Here is a 17,141-nt window from a genome sequence, read left to right on the forward strand (position 1 = left end):
AACATATACATTATTAAACACCTTTTTCACGACTGTTATAAAGTTCGTAATATGCCAGTATATATACTAAAATAATAAAAACATAAATTAAGAATCCACAGCTGCTCAGTTAAAAATACCGTTCCCCGAGAAAACCTACAGGAAATACCCTCACCCTTTAAGTTAATGAAAAAAGGCCCGCAACTAGTACCGAATTGCCAGATACATATTCTGGGCACATTTATCAGCGGCAAAAAGCGGGAGCTGAATCGGCAAATATTTTTTTCGGCGATTAGCGAGAACTCTCTAGAAATACCTATAGACTCGCAAAGATAACTTTGCAGCTGCGGAAACCCAGGTTTTTATTTAATCTCGCTGTCTTCAAGAGCACAAGAGTTTGTTTTCCATTTTAAGCTGAGGAAAGTTAAGTTGGTTTACGTTGGGAGGTTTAGCGTGGGAACCTCCAGTCGCATTGACCCCTCGAATGCTTAGACAAATGATTTCTAAGGAGAATTTTCCTTAAATGCGTTTTTGCCGTTTCGTGTGTTTAGTTCATACTTTTATTTTACTGAGTGTGTGTTGGTAGATCAACTAGTGGATAGTTAACATTAACCGTTTTAAGTCAGAGGACATTTCTATCTTCATTCTTTCAAACTGCTTCAGTTATTAAGTGGCAAAGATAGATATTAAATAATAAATAAATAAATATTGTATGACATATTACACAAATTGACTAAGTCCCACAATAAGCTCAATAAGGATTGTGTTGAGGATACTTAGACAACGATATATATAATATATCAATATTTATAAATACTTAAATATATAGAAAACACCCATGACTCAGGAACAAATATCCATGCTCGTCACACGAATAAATGCCCTTATCAGGATTTGAACCCGGGACCATCGGCTTCGTAGGCAGATATTTCATTGCGTGTTTTTCGGACATTAAATTAATATTGCTGATGTGCCGACTATTATTTACTTATATATACAGGTAAGTAAATTGAATAAGAAGTTTTCCAAGACACTCCATTCACAGTAATTAAATATATCACCTGTTATCTTAAACGTACAATACAAATTGAAAATAATCTAGGTAATTTCAGTCAAATAAATGTATTAAAATTTCAATAAATCTGATATCACAAATATTACATTAGGTAATATGAAAAACAACTCTCATAATTATGATATATGTAGGTATATAATTGGCCGGTATTGCTTCTTATACGATAGGGTTATTTTTAATACACTTTAAGTAGCTCCTACAAATAAATCAACTAAATCTAATCAATTTAAATCAAATATTGAATTGCGAGTAAATCATTGAAAAAAAAAACCAATACCCTTTTTAGGTCCATGCGTGCATCAGTGCCGAATGCAACTGCATGTCTTCATCACGAAACGTCATATCTTCTTATCGAATTTAACCTATTTACGCCTATTTAACATGAGTTAAAGCGTTATATTCAGATGAGAAATGTAGTAAGTTGCTTGGATATTAAAGATATATAAGTCTTTTAAGTATCGCCTAGCATTGTGTAGGGGAAGCTGGGGTCCAAAGGCGCGTCCTGACAATTTTTCTTGTAAACCGAACATGACAGATTTGTACATTGATTGATCGAGCGACTGATCGCTGGGGTGCCGAATTATAATGCAGAGGGTGTTTGTGATGCTAATGTGTATAAAGACAAGTGTATATAGTTTGTATGTACTCATAATGCAAGCAAGCAGATGTGAGCAAAATGAATAATACAGCTGCTTCTAAGCTTAGTGTTTTATATTTTTCGCATAGTATTTTTTTACATACAAAAATGTATGTAATTCAGTTAATAAAAAAATATATCTTCTAATGAAGTGACTCATATAATATCGATCGAACTTAATGAATATTAAGAGTATTTAGTAAAATAACTTCACTTTAGAAAATACTACTAATCACTGCTCACCGAACATCTACTTAGCTTTTACATGTCTGTCTACATTTACTTGTAATGACCGCTTGAATAAGATATAACTTAAAACTACAATTTTACATATAAGATCTTCGCTTGATGAAAAGTATAATAAACAAAGGAAAAAAATGATATCGGATGTTTTTTTTATAATTGGGTCCGTATTAAAGAGTTTAAACAAACAAATTGCATTTTAAGCTTCTTCCAATTTTTCCCCTAGCATTCTGATGAAAATCTTCATTCGGAGGGAGACTACCCTTGAAAAAAAAAAAAGTATTATTAAAGAAGAGACAGTTCAGGCCGCATTTGTAACTGTCGTGGGCCGTATGATGAAAAATTAGTTCAGTCTTCGTGACAAAGGCGCGACTAAACCCACACATAGTTATCTCTTTCTATCCGGTAATACTATCACGTAAGCCATGCGAGAGGGAAGCGTAGCTCCTGCGTTTCGAATGGCAAATGACACAGATAGCGTAGGGATGACCGTAAGAGCGAACAGCAAGTTTTTGACAGCGGCCATTTATTGTGTATTGAATATCAATATAATCCTCGGCGCTAGTCGATTTTTGTCCCATAGAGCGTCCCTCAAGGGCGAAGTTTGGGCACAAGATTACGGGCCATAGCAAATATTGCCCGTGATTGATTGAGGGACCCACCGGATGTTTTCTTTGCTCTTTTGTTTTGATTTGAGATTCCACGCAAATACCGAGAGAATAAACTGGAATGTAAACATCGAAATAAAAGTAAGTTGGAGTTTGATTAATGCCCCTGTCACTGGAGATCTAAAGATACATAAAATCCCTAGGTAGTTTCATTTTTACAAGAAGATATTTCGAGGTTACATCGCTGTTATAATGGTAGCACAGTAAACTCTACATTTCATATAAAATATAATTGAATGTTAGGTAACTGGGTCAAAAGCTTTTTTTATTCTGAGAGGTTATGCAACTTACCCGTGAAAATCATAAAACATACGGACTTTAAAGCCATATTTCGTACTTCTCCTTATCGGAATGTTAACACCTTATACTTCTTTCAATTTGCACGATAAAAGTCTTGGTAATGTCCACAGAAAGGACGTCGGTTTTCCCGAACGCTCTTGATCCAACTGCTTTTGTTTCAGTCTAATTACAATAAAAGTGTCATAAGTTCAAAGGCATTGTAAAATTTAATCTATTATGGTGAATTAAATTTTTTGACAAATCTTTATGTATCTTCATCTTAACGCTTTTCCAGGCCCCATCTAAAAGATTTGAAACATAGTAGGTACCTACCGAATACTTTTTCACTTGCTTCTAACTTATAGTTATTTATACCAGTAACCTAAGCAACAATGTTCCGTCCAATCAACAAACCCACCACTAACCCTTCCAGAGTTCACTGGATAATCAATTGTGTATGGCTAGGTGAGGCCACGGAAGCAGTTAGAGGGAATGGTCTCGCCATTATCCACTAATTCAGTGTCATTTGCCTGCGGCGACGGTCAGGCCGGTGTACTATGTACTCAGATTTTATGTTGATAGAATACGTGGCTGGATTGGAGAGTGAATTTGTCGCAGTGGTGGTGTTGGGTGTGTTGATGATGTAAGGGTACAGCGGGTAAGACAAGATGAAGCTTAACATACTCGCTGATTTTCATAACACAACGTTGATGAATACTATTGGTACATTTTTGGAAAAAGTTTTAGATATAGTTACTTGGTATTTTATTAAATTAAATATTACGTTCATCGCGCAATTCTTAGTATTCACGTTTTAGCAAATATCTCTGTGTGTGGTGATGCCATTGTCATATGAGCCACCAAGCATCCGTATAAAAGCGGAAAATGAGAGTTTTAAGAGCTTAGACTTTTACAATAGGTATTTACTAATGTATTAATGTATTAATATTATTTAAAAAATAAATTATGACACAAATTTTTAGTTACGCACTAGAGTGACTTCTTTTAGATCAGTATCAGTAGGACCTTACTTCTTACTATCTAAATCCTCTGCAACGAAATAATAGCTGCCACTGTGCTCAAAACGAGTGCGTACTTCGAAAACCTCCCATAATAAGAAAATGGACTGGCCCTTCGTCAACAGTTAACGTATGAAAATTATTGGTACGTATATCTACTTATCTAAAACTATTAAACAAGCATTATTTTCATAGTAGGTACTTGTTTTGGTCATAATACTACTTAATCCAAAGAATCATAAACCGTTCCCGCCCAAATACAATCCCACGACCCACTTCAAACGACTACCAACGAATAAACCCATACGGATATCAGAATGCAATAAAAAGCACTTACCTAATACACCTAACGTAAAAAAGCCACAATGTAAATCGTGCGCCTATGACATACTCATTGGTTAAAAAGGGTTAAGACAGCTGTCAGATTGGTCCACAACCAAAAGGAATGAGTAATGGACCAAGATAATCTGTGACAGATCCGTTTTACAAAAAAGCCGACGGTTGACATAGATAAATAAGATTATTCAGGAATTTTTTAACCTTGAGCTTTGGTTCCTGGCTTTTAATTACTTGAATTCTCACAATGTGGTTTATTTTTTATTGATTACCTACGTGAATGTAAATTCAAGATATGTTGCATTTGCATGTGACATTACGATTGAACTAGCATGCAGTTCAATCTGAATTACAGGCAGAAAGATTAATCACAAAGGAGATCGTGACAATCGTGGCATTAAAATAATAGTCACGTCGTCAATTGTTTTATTTGCAGAACATAGTGTTTATCATCATGATGCTATTTGCGGCGTATACACTTCGTATAATCGGATACGTCGAAGGTGTAAAATAATTTAATTATGTATTCAAACATCGAAGCTCCGGCGCCTAGTATAGCCTATCCTCAGATCTGTGTCAGGTGTGTTTAGGGTTAGCCCAAACAAATAACGTTTTTCGACCTTTGACTAAAGAATTTTCGGCAAACTTATATGACAGACTAATTTGGGCAGTCGAACGTCGAAGCTCAATTTCATGACATCGGGGTTTCACCAGTCAAACTTCATAGGTATTAGAACGTGTTAATTCGTTAGATTAAGTACCTATTATAAAATGACATTATTTAATTTTAATGTTTATTAGTATTGTAACTCAGATAAACAAAGCCCGAGCCGCTTAGAGCCAGCTTAAACCAGTGTGGAACTGCTCTACCCTGACGAGAAGAACTAAAGTGAGGATCTTCAATTCAAATGTAAAGGCCGTGTTACTGTACGGGTGCGAACTAAGACATCATAATAAAACAAGCTCTTTTATTTAGGTAGGTACTAAAAGTGTATTATTATTATTCAACAACTCAGAGTTAACCTAATATTAATTTTGATAAAGAAATTTAGTGTCCCCAATTGTCTATGTAGATACCCAATAATTTGTTTCATATACCATATTAAATCTATAAATAAATAAAACTTGCCGGCTTCGTAATAAAATGCCTTTAAAGCCCCTAATTTTTGATTTTCTAAAAAAAGTTAAAGGAGCTTTTTTTATAAAAACGCGTACAAATATAACGTGCCATAATTCAGTGGCAACAAGCAAATAAATAGCTACAAATTATTTTAATGACGAGATCGTTAAACTAATACACATTTAGAGGTTCAAACAAGACGTTTGATACAATTACAATGGCGGACAAACATGTAAAATTAATCTAGATCCAGGCGAAATCCAGCGCGTCTTGAGCGGTGGCACAGGCAAATGAGGTGGGATTATCAGTAATGGCGCGACCATTCCGCTGCACACGTGCTGCTGTGTGCAGTGTGCACCGCGTCATCGATTAGCTGCTGAGGATCTCGATGGTGTTCTAAGTCGGTATAGATGAACGATTGTATAATCTGTGGTGTTAAGTTGAAGGTAGGAACACAGGTAGATGAGACATTTGGGGGTTTTAGTGATTTTTACGTTCACAACTTCATTGCGTGGATTTAACTAAGACGATTCGAAATTAAACAACCGATCTAATAGGTATATGACTTCTTGATGCCAATACATATTTATCTCCCTATGTGTAGTTTGTTGTTGTTTGTCGAGAACTAGGATATTTACCTATGTTATTTTGGAATATTTTTTTAAATATTTGTAACACATTTATTTATATTATGATATAGCAAAATGATACTCTTTTTCTTAACATACGACTGTGATTTTCAAATTAATAACCTTAATTAATTTCAACGGGACTTAATCTTAATTTTTAAACGTCGATACACTTTAAAGAGGTAAATGAATTCGCGATTAAGTCCCGTGTATTCTTAATAAGGCATTTTGGTCCAACCTTTCACCAAGTATCAAAATTTTACTTTACTGTTAAGATTTTCAAACAAATTAAACTGGTTTCATCAAACTTTCCTCGCCATCAATCTATACAGACAAATCACCATCCTCCCAAAATACGAAACAAAGGCGTCGGAATAAACGAACAGAAATAATAGATACATCATTTGTGTCCTCATCAATAAAGCGGCGAAATCTTAACATCTCCCGAACATCTCAATTTCTTGTATTGAAAACAACAATAATATTTCCTGAAACAGGATATTTATTTAAAACAAGGCGTTGATAAAGTAATTTTCTTTTAACCTTAACCATGTCTTTATGGAGTGGCCATTACTTAGCAGTGCTACACAGGCCGCTCTGAGCAATGACTCCATATTAATCAAAATGCCATATTTTTATCTCGCTCTTAGTGGTGTCTTCCCTTTCGCACAAGTCATGGATATCTCGCTTTTATATCATTGACGAAAACTCGGCTAAATACTTTTGTGGATAACCAGAAATGTGCTTTAATTTGTGGTGGCAAGTGATCGTTTTCGTTTGTGACGTGAAGCAGTTTATTACCTTTGGATCCGTAGCAGAAAATTCAGGTTCTGCAGTCTTACTCTCCTGAGACGAAATTCGGTCTTTTTTTTCCTCTCTCCATCACGGAACCTTTTTTCGCTTTTTCTGAATGGACGTAGGAAAGCATTTCTTCCCTCGTCCATTTCTTACGCATTATCTCGTAATCATTAGTTGAACCGTTTTCTTGATAGGGTATTAAAGGTTTTAGACAACTCTATTTAGATGGCGGCTATTACTTTCTAAGTATTGTACATACGTTATCAAATTATGTAAGGGTACGGTATATTTTACTTTTATAAAATTATACATATCATAGTATTTTTGGCCTAAATGATGTTACTCTAAAATATCTAGCTAACGGATTCTCGTAATTACAGTACATATGGTGCTACTTTGCCGCACTAGTGCGAAAATTAGTATATTACGTTACTATGTAAAACATTTAAAGGGCCATATGTACTGTAAAACGTTGTGCGATACATGTGCAAATAGGTAATTCGCAACTCGTGTCGATTTAAAACACTCCCTTCGGTCGTGTTTTAATTTATCGCCACTCGTTTCGAATTTCCTATTTTTCGCACTTGTATCGTAATGTACTATTACAGTACATATGGTGCTACATTACCGCACTAGTGCGACAATTAGCACATTACATAGCTATGCCGAAAATTTAAAGGGTACAACAACCAGTAAAATGTTGTACGATACATGTGCGAATAGGCTATTCGCATCGCGTGTCGATTTAAAACATTCCCATCGGTCTTATTTTAATTTTCCTGCTCGTTGCGAATGTCTTTGCCAAAAAATCTATTTGCCGCGTTTGAATCGTAATGTACTATTATTATTTTTATTATACTATTATTTTATTATATTATTATTTATATTATACAGCTGGCACTGTATATTTGTACAACTACTTGACTAAAACATGCCCAAAGAGCCTCTAAAAACAAAAGCCAAACAAAGGGATGGCAATCTAATAAACATCTCCCCCCAGCTGATATGAAGCACATGCGACATGTCAGTACCTGTCGACGTGTGGAGAAAGATAATACATCCACCGTCTATTTATATTACTGGATATAGGTATCTTGTTTATGTTCGTTGTTTAGCTTCCTAAGGCGTTCTACTTTGGGGCTTATTTCTTACGTAGCTCATCAGTCATACGTATGAAGAATTGTAGGCGTGATCATTGAAATAGCTTGGGTATATTATGTACAAAAGTTTACTACTAGTATAAAATTGGTAGTTTCTTAATTACTTACTTAACTATTTTTAAACTAAAAATATATGTAGGCAATAGAGAATATAAATATGATTGTATTTGGAGAAAATTTATGGTATTTATAATTGCGTTTCCTTTCACAACATGCGACATGTCGCATTAGGTCCATGGTACTGATATGTAAGTCAGTGACTGTCGATATATGAAGAAAGATATATAGATATCCATTGTCTAGCTATTTATATACTGGGTATAGGTATTTTGTTTATGTTCGTTGTTTCGCTTCCTAAGGCGTTCTTCTTTGGGGCCTATCAATTGAAATAGCTTGGCTAATACATAGTATGTAGGTATAGAAGCTTTTGGGAAAAATTACTTTACTTTAATTACATTGATACTTTCTTTGTCACTACTTAGCTGATCTCGTAACATCGTATTTTGTAGCCCGTATGTAGCGAATATTTACTTCGCTTTGCCCGGTCAAAAAATAATAAAAATATCTTCCGTAGATACCTCTACGTGTTAACTTTGTCTCCATGCACATTTCCAAAATGTTCAACATGCGATTGTCTCGTATATGGCAAAGAATTAATCAAAATATTTAAAGTTTGACTAAAAGTAGTATAATAAATAGTCAGTCACCTCGAAGATAACTTGTAAATTTCCTAAAGTCGATAAGAAAAATATTTCATTATTTACATATGTACACGTACTTCAGATGTCCATTGAGATTGAGTACTCCTAACTAGTGGTTATACATCATAAGTTCCTAAGTGTATGTATTCAGAAACGCATAATCAAAATCGATATAATACCAACACAATACTAAAGGCGTTACGCTCGCTCGTATTTGTCAGGCCGAACAAGCGAGAGCATGCAATAAATGCGTTTTCAGTGTAATTTTGCTCCTCAAATGCAAGGAGAACAACACCAAGGCCAGTGGCATGATGCGTTAACCGCACTTTAAGATTTAGATCAATCAATGACTATGTGACACGAGGGCGAACATTTGCATAGAATGGGATTGTGTTAGGACATCAGTCAAATCGTGTGACTGACATTCAAGTCGGCTTAATGCTTACAGGATGATCTGAAAATTGTTACTTTTCGAAAAGTATAATTTTTTCACATTTATAAAGATATACGATGCATCGGCAAACTATACAACATATTAGATTAGACTTTTTTTTTCATGATATGTTAAATTACAGTACAAGTTACTACTAGGGTAGGTGTGGATACAGATGAAAATACCAAAGCTAGCGTGTACGAATATAATTATATTAGTGATTGAAAGAAACTTGTGTATATTATTATTATTATAGCAAAATATTGTATGTAGAATAAGAATGTATGCAACTAAATAATTCGCACTATAACAGACGTTATTGGTTTAGTTTAATGCCTACATTGCTTTCGCGCTCGCTTTAGTGAATCGATCTGTAAATAAAAAGTTTGTGATTTTAAAATATTTTAATTTCATTTCAGGCATACTCCGAAGACAGCACTCGACACTAAACCGCACCTGCAAAAGAAACACACCTTGAAGTAACTGAACCCGAACACCATGTACAGTAAAAGGGATGGGTACTCAAATAAAACCTATAGGCAGAAAGCATTAAGGCGTTCGGGGTAAGACGCGCTATTGTTGTCATATCGGTAGATAAACTACAGCATTAATCAATGGACTACGACAATGGGACGCTTACCTCAAACCAAACTTACATCAACCGGCCCTAACAGACCTTTGACCTGCCTCATAGTAAACCCGCCGCAGTCAACATTGCCGTTACAGACGAGTTTTACGTCTTGAAATTGGAGCCTAATGCGAATGGAAATAAAGTTGTATATTACTTGCAGTATTTTGATAGAATCTGATTAAAAGGAAACGAAGGTAGGATCGTAGTGTCAAGTTACGCTGGCAGGCATACGTATATAATAAATTACTATGCTATTCATAGGTACGTAAGCGATAACGGTTTTCGTTGACAATCCTAACCTTCATGTGATTGCGTTGGGGCTAATTAACATAAACATCGTTAATCTTACTATCGGAAAGTATTATTAAAAAAATACCAAATGTGTCATCGATATTAAAGTAAAGAGACAGCTGCACGCATATGACAAACTTTAAAACATGGAGTAATATTGGATTAAAAAGTTATAAACTGAACATATGAAGAAATACCATCAAACAGTTAAGAGAATTATACTCTCAAAAGAGTTAATGTTTAAATTATGAAACTGTCCGTCCTAACCTAGTCGGTAGTGACCCTGCATGCCTAGGACGCAGGGGGTCCTGGATTCGAATCGTAGTACAGGCATTTTTGCGTGTTTGTCACAAATATTTAATTAATTATTGATGTTTTATATGAATATAACTATTTACATTTCTGTAAACACATATTCTCTTTGGTATTACATACCGAGCGTGGCCTGTAACACGAGCAAATAATTAAAATATATATTGTACTCCTCAAACGATAAAACTTTTGATTAACAACTTTTAAAAATTATGAATCCTTTAGACTACGTATTTTTCATAAAAACACATACATTATGTATGTATTATGTATTACTTGTCACGCTTTATACATAACGAAATTCGCAATACATTGCGTCTTAGAATAAACTTCAAAGTGCACTAAAAATCCAAACACAAGTTATTTATAAGTTGCTGAAGAAATGTTGGTCAGTTTGAGTAGTAGGTACAGCCTACAATTTAATTTATTGCTCCTGTTAAGGCCACACCCGGTAAACTGATACTCGTTTCGTCTAGTCTACCTAGTACCCACAACACAAGACTTCTTTAGTTTACCTACTGTAGATTAGGCCGGTTTGTGTTACTTGTGTAAGATTGTCATATTACACCTATTTACATACATACATACATACACGCCTATTTCCCGGAGGGGTAGGCAGAGACCATGGATTTCCACTTGCTACGATCCTGACATACTTTTTCCGCTTGCTTCACATTCATAACATTCCTCATACACGCTCGTCGGTTTAGGGTGCTCTTGACCTGGCCTTTCTTCAGGATTTCCCCGATTTGATCAGAGAATGTCCGCAGACCTGCCCCTTCCAGCTACCTCTTCTACTTCTCCCTTATACACTTTCTTTTGTCAACCTTCTTTCACTCATTCTTTCCACGTGTCCAAACCATCTCAACATACCTTTCTCAATTTTTGTCACTACATCTTCGTTCAGTCAACACTTTTCCCTTATCACACTGTTCCTAATTCTATCTTGTAATTTCACACCAGACACACTTCTCAACGCTCTTATTTCCACTGCATTCACTATATATATATATTAAAATATATAGTGAATATTTATTTGTCAATATTTTTCGGGAGCAAATATACTCTCCATGGTAAAAAGGACGGTTTCACCTTTGCTACTTTACTTACGGTGTTACCATTTAAGAAAGGCATCCGAATATTAATCAAGATGCATGTTACGGACAGCATGGACCCCTGCCGAGACGAATGCTCGGACGGTACAGACCCGGGCCGGAAAGAATTGCCTAACGCGTAAAACTAAATAAAATAGCTATAGGGTGCCTAGCTATAGGATAGGAATAAGTTGACACAAACACACTTTGTATGATTGACTTGTCGGTCGATTGACTAGAAACAGGATAAAATTGTAGTCGCTATGAAAATAGCGTTTTGTGTCAGCTTGTTACGTGACGTCATCACCGCGGGTGAGCGGCCGGTGCGATCGCTGCGGAAGCCGGAAGCGTACTGAGCGGCGCGGACCTCGGTGCGCGGTATTTATATGTTCGGGTCGAGGCGACCCAATTTCACCTGATTTCTCCCAAGTTAGGCTTTCCCCAGGGATCGTAGTGACCTGTATAGATAGAACCTAGGATTAGCTATCCGTAGACACAAACATTGTAAGCATTGGGCCTAGAATTATCGAGATATTAAGACTTAAAGTTATTTTTGTATGGAGTTGAACTATCGATGAAGATAATTCTTATATTCATGAATATTTTCAGCTGAAACTGGTATAATAGGGTAGATCTTCGTAAATGCTTTCTAAAAAGGTACGGTTCATCACTGAAAACCTCAGGGTTCCCGAGATAAACCCGAAAAGGTGGTTAAATACGGGGAAAGTTCTACGCCCAATGCGAGAAAGAGATAGCACAAGAAAGAGAAGTCCACGTAACGAGGCCGTTCTCGAATTATCTGGAGTTACTTTCGAGACCTCGTATTCGCCCTATATAAGCAGGCGAGATACGGCCTGCGGACAGTGAGTTAGTACAGTCAGTTCAGTTCAGTTCAAGCGATCGGAAAACAAAAAGGAAAAGTGAGGAAAAAGTGAAAGTGCCCTAAAGTTGTGATCAGTATTAGTGGTAATAGTGGTTTTAGTGCTAGTTACGTGGACCGCTTAGTTATTTTACCTTAGTAAGTACTAGAATAACGTTATAGTGAAAGTGCCTATAGTGTTAGTGTTTAGTGCTTAAGTTTGGTGCCTAAGGTCTAGACTAAGTGTGTGCTAGTGCTAAATAAATAGGAATCTAATTAAGTGGTGTTTGTTTGACGCTCCAACTACGTCCCACCGTGGGAGGAATTGGATTTCCGAACCAGCAGGCTCCGTAAATAAATATTAAACTGAGTTATCGCTGAGAGCTGACTCCAGGGTGTCCTCTGGCGGTTACAGTTTTGGTCCTTCGAACCGGATCCTGAAATTCAGTGGGACCTAGTAATTTTCAGTGAGTACAGTGAGTGTCTAATTAGATTCTTATTGGACTAATACTGAACAGTGGAAACTGTGTTGTGTGAATATTGTGTGTGACTGACGAACCGTGCAGTGAACTGTGTTGTGAAGTGTTAATAATGTCGGGAAGTAACTCGAAAATGGGAGTTACAACAAGATCGCAGTCGGACCGCACCGGGAACGAGCGGGAACGTACGACCTCCACGGATACCACGGGTCGCGTATCAGAGGTCGCGGAGCGGGCAACGGACACGTCGGGAGGATCTAGCCAGCGCACCGGGAGGCCGTTAACGACGGCTACCGGAAGGGAGTCGACGGCTAGCCCTCCATCTAGGGGGGAACACCGCGAGGACGTCGAGGGCACCGGGTCAAAGGCCATCGACGAGGAAGCAGAGGCGGGTTCCAAATTTTCGCCGCCGGTACTAGGGAAGGCTAAGGCCGAGGTACCACTGACAAAGGCCGTGAAGATAACTGTCCACAAGGGGCCTCCGCGTTCACCGTCTGTGATCGAGCGGTTTAATCAACGGCGGATTGAGCGACGCCGCGCCGAGCGCGAACAGTTGAGCGCGCAGTCAAGGAGAATGTCGCCCATTTCCGAGGGGGAGAGCAGGGCGGCGGAGGAGAGGCAAGAACCTCCGCGCACCACACCCCTACCTCCAGCACCCTCGCCTAAGAAAAACGCACGGAATGAAGAGTCGTCGGTCAAATCTGCATCATCAAGGGGTTCACACATCAGCAGTCTATGTTCAAGCAAAATAAAAGAGCTTCAATATATAAAAGAAAAAAAGAAACTGGAACTGAAGCTCAGGGAGCTCGCTCTGGAACGCGAGATGCTTGACATAGAATATAAGCACCGTCTTAACGTCGTGCTTAACGAATATGGGTCACTTTCGGACACCTCCGTGGCATCATCACGCGGGAGTAGCCCCAAGCGACGAGTACGAGCCGAACCCGAGAGCCGAGTCAGCGAGTGGCTTAATGACATTGGAGAGATCGTCGAGACGCCGCATCGCCCCCACGACGACCCGCCTCGCGTTCGCGTAGAGACGCTACCCGTGCCGACACGGGCCGAGCGCGCCCGATCGCCGCCGCGCGGGCCGCGAACTGAGTACCGATCGCCGCCGCGCCAGCCACGGAAAGGGGATAGATCGCCGCCGCGCAGACCGCGCAATGAATATCGGGCGCCGTCACCGGTAGAGCCGCCGCGACGATCACAATACGAGTACCGTGCGCCGTCGCCCTTAGAGCCAGAAATGGGGCCGTCGCGACCACGCAACGAGTACATGGAGTCACGAACTGAACCACAAAGGGATTACTTCGCGTCAACGCCGTTCACTCCTCATACCAAACTAAGGTCGTCGGTAGAGCCGCCGCCGAGTGACGCGGCTACTGCATTTAATAGGCTCGCCGACCAACTAAGGGACGCCGTACGCACAACGCCGCCAAAACAATGCTACGAGCTGCCACCTTTCTCGGGCAACCCGAACGAGTGGTTATTATTTTATAATGCCTACAGCGAGTCAACTCGACGCTACAATTTTAGTGCATTCGAAAACATGGCAAGGCTTCGAAATTGTTTACGTGGGGATGCACGCCAATGCGTGCAACATCTATTATCAACGTCGACACAGCCAGATTTAATAATGAAATTGTTGAAAAAGAACTTTGGAAGGATTGACCTTTTAGTCGATAAAGCGCTAGAAGAGCTTAAACGTCTGCCGCCTGTGGGTCCTAGTGCCATAGATTTAAATAACTTTGCTACAAAAGTCGTCAATATAGTAAGCACCTTGTGTGAACTGGATAGTAAAAATTACAGTAACAATCCTTTGTTGGTAAGAGAAATAACCGATCGTCTGAGTCCCCACTTACGAAGCAGATGGTGTGCATATGCCCGAGAAAATATAAAGAATGGTAAATGTGAGCTTATGCTCATGGCGGATTTTCTCATCGAGGAAAGCGACGCCGAGTTAGAGTTCTCACACGCTCGGCTACCTACAAGCAATATGAAGAGGAGGGAAACGGCAGCGAAGGAAACTGCCCGCCCATCAACGACGAGCCAACGAGTCCAGGGAAGTAGACGTCCACAGCAGGCGCAGTACCACGCCGAGCAGGCATATACGACGGGTAACGCCGAGGCGCGGCGTGTACCCTGCCTATGTTGCGGCGGTGGCCACAGAACCCCGGAGTGCAAGCGGATCTTGGCCATGGACATAGGAGCTAGATGGGACTGGGCCAGGAGTAACACAATATGCTTCAGATGCCTAAACAGCAAGCATAGAAAGACTAAGTGCCATGACAAACCTTGTGGAATCGACGGATGCACTTTTAGGCATCATAAGTTGCTGCACGAGGGAAAGGCGCAGGAAGTGACGCGTGAACGCCGGCCGCCACCAGTGTCCCGCGCGGCCGCACCCTCTTTGCAGCCCACCGCCAGCCTAGGGTCCGGACATACGCCGGCGGTTATAGCACAAGAGCCGGACACTGTTACGAACACTACGGAGTATGTGAATAACACAACCACGGTGTTCCTCAAAATGGTTCCCGTCACCGTAGAGGGTCCTAAGGGGAAGGTGGACACCTACGCTATGTTGGACGACGGGTGCACTATAAGCCTGATTCAGACAGACGTAGCGGACACCGTAGGAGCTACGGGACCTGCCACGCCGCTATGTCTCGCAGGCGTAAGCAATATGGAAGCGGAGCCTGAAATAAGCAGACAGGTGAAGGTGCGCGTACGCGGAAAGGGCTTGGAAACCGCATACGATCTCGTCTTCACGACGGTACGACGTATAGGCCTACGCACGCAACGGATGAGTAAGAAAATCATGGAGCTGGAACACTTCAAAAATATACCGACTGCGTGCTATGAAGAGGCTATACCTAAACTGCTTATCGGCATCGACCAATGGCCTGTGCTACTACCACAGGAAGCAATCGTCAGGGGTCTGGACGAGCCAGCGGCAGTGCTAACTGGGCTTGGCTGGGTGATCTTCGGGGGAAAACCACGGCTGGTTATTCCCAAGGAGGGCGAGGAACACCTGATGCTGCACTGCCGCGAGAGGGATGAGAACCTAGACTCCATGCTACGAGATTATTTCAACATAGATTCGCTGGGAATAAAAAACGTTACAAAGGTGGATCCGCAAGTCCAAAGGGCCATGGATATTTTGGACAGAACAATAAAGAAAATCAACGACAATGGACCACGCTATGAAGTAGGTCAGCTATGGCGGGACGACGAACCACGAATGCCACCGACCATACAAACTGCAATGTGTCGGTTAAGGAGTATCGAGAGAAAGATGGATCGGGATCCGGCATTCGCTGAGAGTTACAAGGAACAAATTGATAATTTATTAAAGAAAAAGTACGCCGAGCCACTGCAGGAGCCGCCAGATAGCAAGATAGCGTGGGTGTTGCCGCATTTTGCGGTAACTAATCCGAACAAACCGGGAAAGATAAGGCTAGTCTTCGACGCTGCGTGTCGCGTTCAACGGAAATGCCTAAACGATTTTCTTTTAGAAGGACCGGATCTACTACAGTCAATTATTGGGATTCTCTTTCGGTTCCGCGAAGGACAATTTGCAGTTGTGGCGGATCTACAGGAAATGTTCCTCCAAATAAAAATAAGGGCCGAGGATCAACCGTCACAAATGTTCATTTGGAGAGGGGACCGCCGGACAGGGAATCCGCAATTTTACAAAATGACGAGCATGCTTTTTGGTGCAGCAAGCTCACCATTCCTGGCCCATAGCGTCAGAAATAGAAACGCTATGGACAACGCTGATGAGTTCCCGGATGCTGTGGAAGACATCACACGTAATCATTACATGGACGATTACGTAGCCAGCTACCCGGATGAGAAGGAACTCTTACATCGTGCTACGCAAGTCGCGTCGTCTCACGCCAAGGGAGGGTTCCAGTTACGAGGGTGGACTTCAAACAGTGTGAAGCTACTCCAGCAGATCCCGACGGAGTTACACGCAAGTACACCGGCACAGCTCGGCAAAGGCAAGGAAAATAAGATCCTTGGGATGTACTGGAACCCTGAAACCGACCAGTTGGGTTTCAACACAACAATGATAAGGGTACCGGCCGAAGTGAAGGAAATGATACAGACGCCTACGAAGAGGCAAATGTTATCGGCCGTGATGTCAGTATATGACCCGCTGGGGCTGTTAAGCCACTATACTATAACAGCAAAAGTTCAGCTGCAAAATCTGTGGGCCAAGAAGCTGGACTGGGACTCTCCACTGCCAGAAGAGGATAAGCGTGACTTCGAGGCCTGGCTGCGAGCTCTGGATAGCGTCGCGAAGCTCAGGATACCAAGATGCTATCTTTCAACGGGGGCAGTGGCGAGAAGGGAACTACATGTGTTCGTGGACGCCAGCACCAAAGCATACGC

At 40.3% G+C, this 17,141-nt stretch overlaps 1 long non-coding RNA gene across 2 annotated transcripts in view; it reads left to right on the top strand.

Annotated features, from left to right (window-relative positions):
• LOC133515969 (uncharacterized) overlaps nt 1–17,141 on the top strand; it is a 40,491-nt gene that overhangs the window by 19,093 nt on the left and 4,257 nt on the right. Inside the window, exons 1-2 of one of the 2 annotated variants that reach the window (XR_009799147.1) lie at nt 3,849–5,802; nt 9,497–9,902. This is a non-coding gene — a long non-coding RNA (uncharacterized LOC133515969). Of the gene's footprint in view, nt 1–3,848; nt 5,803–9,496; nt 9,903–17,141 lie in introns of those variants that run through there. The other variant, XR_009799146.1, reaches the window with a different exon arrangement.

This window comes from Cydia pomonella, chromosome 3, assembly GCF_033807575.1.
Source record: "Cydia pomonella isolate Wapato2018A chromosome 3, ilCydPomo1, whole genome shotgun sequence".
NCBI classification, from domain to species: Eukaryota; Metazoa; Arthropoda; class Insecta; order Lepidoptera; family Tortricidae; genus Cydia; species Cydia pomonella.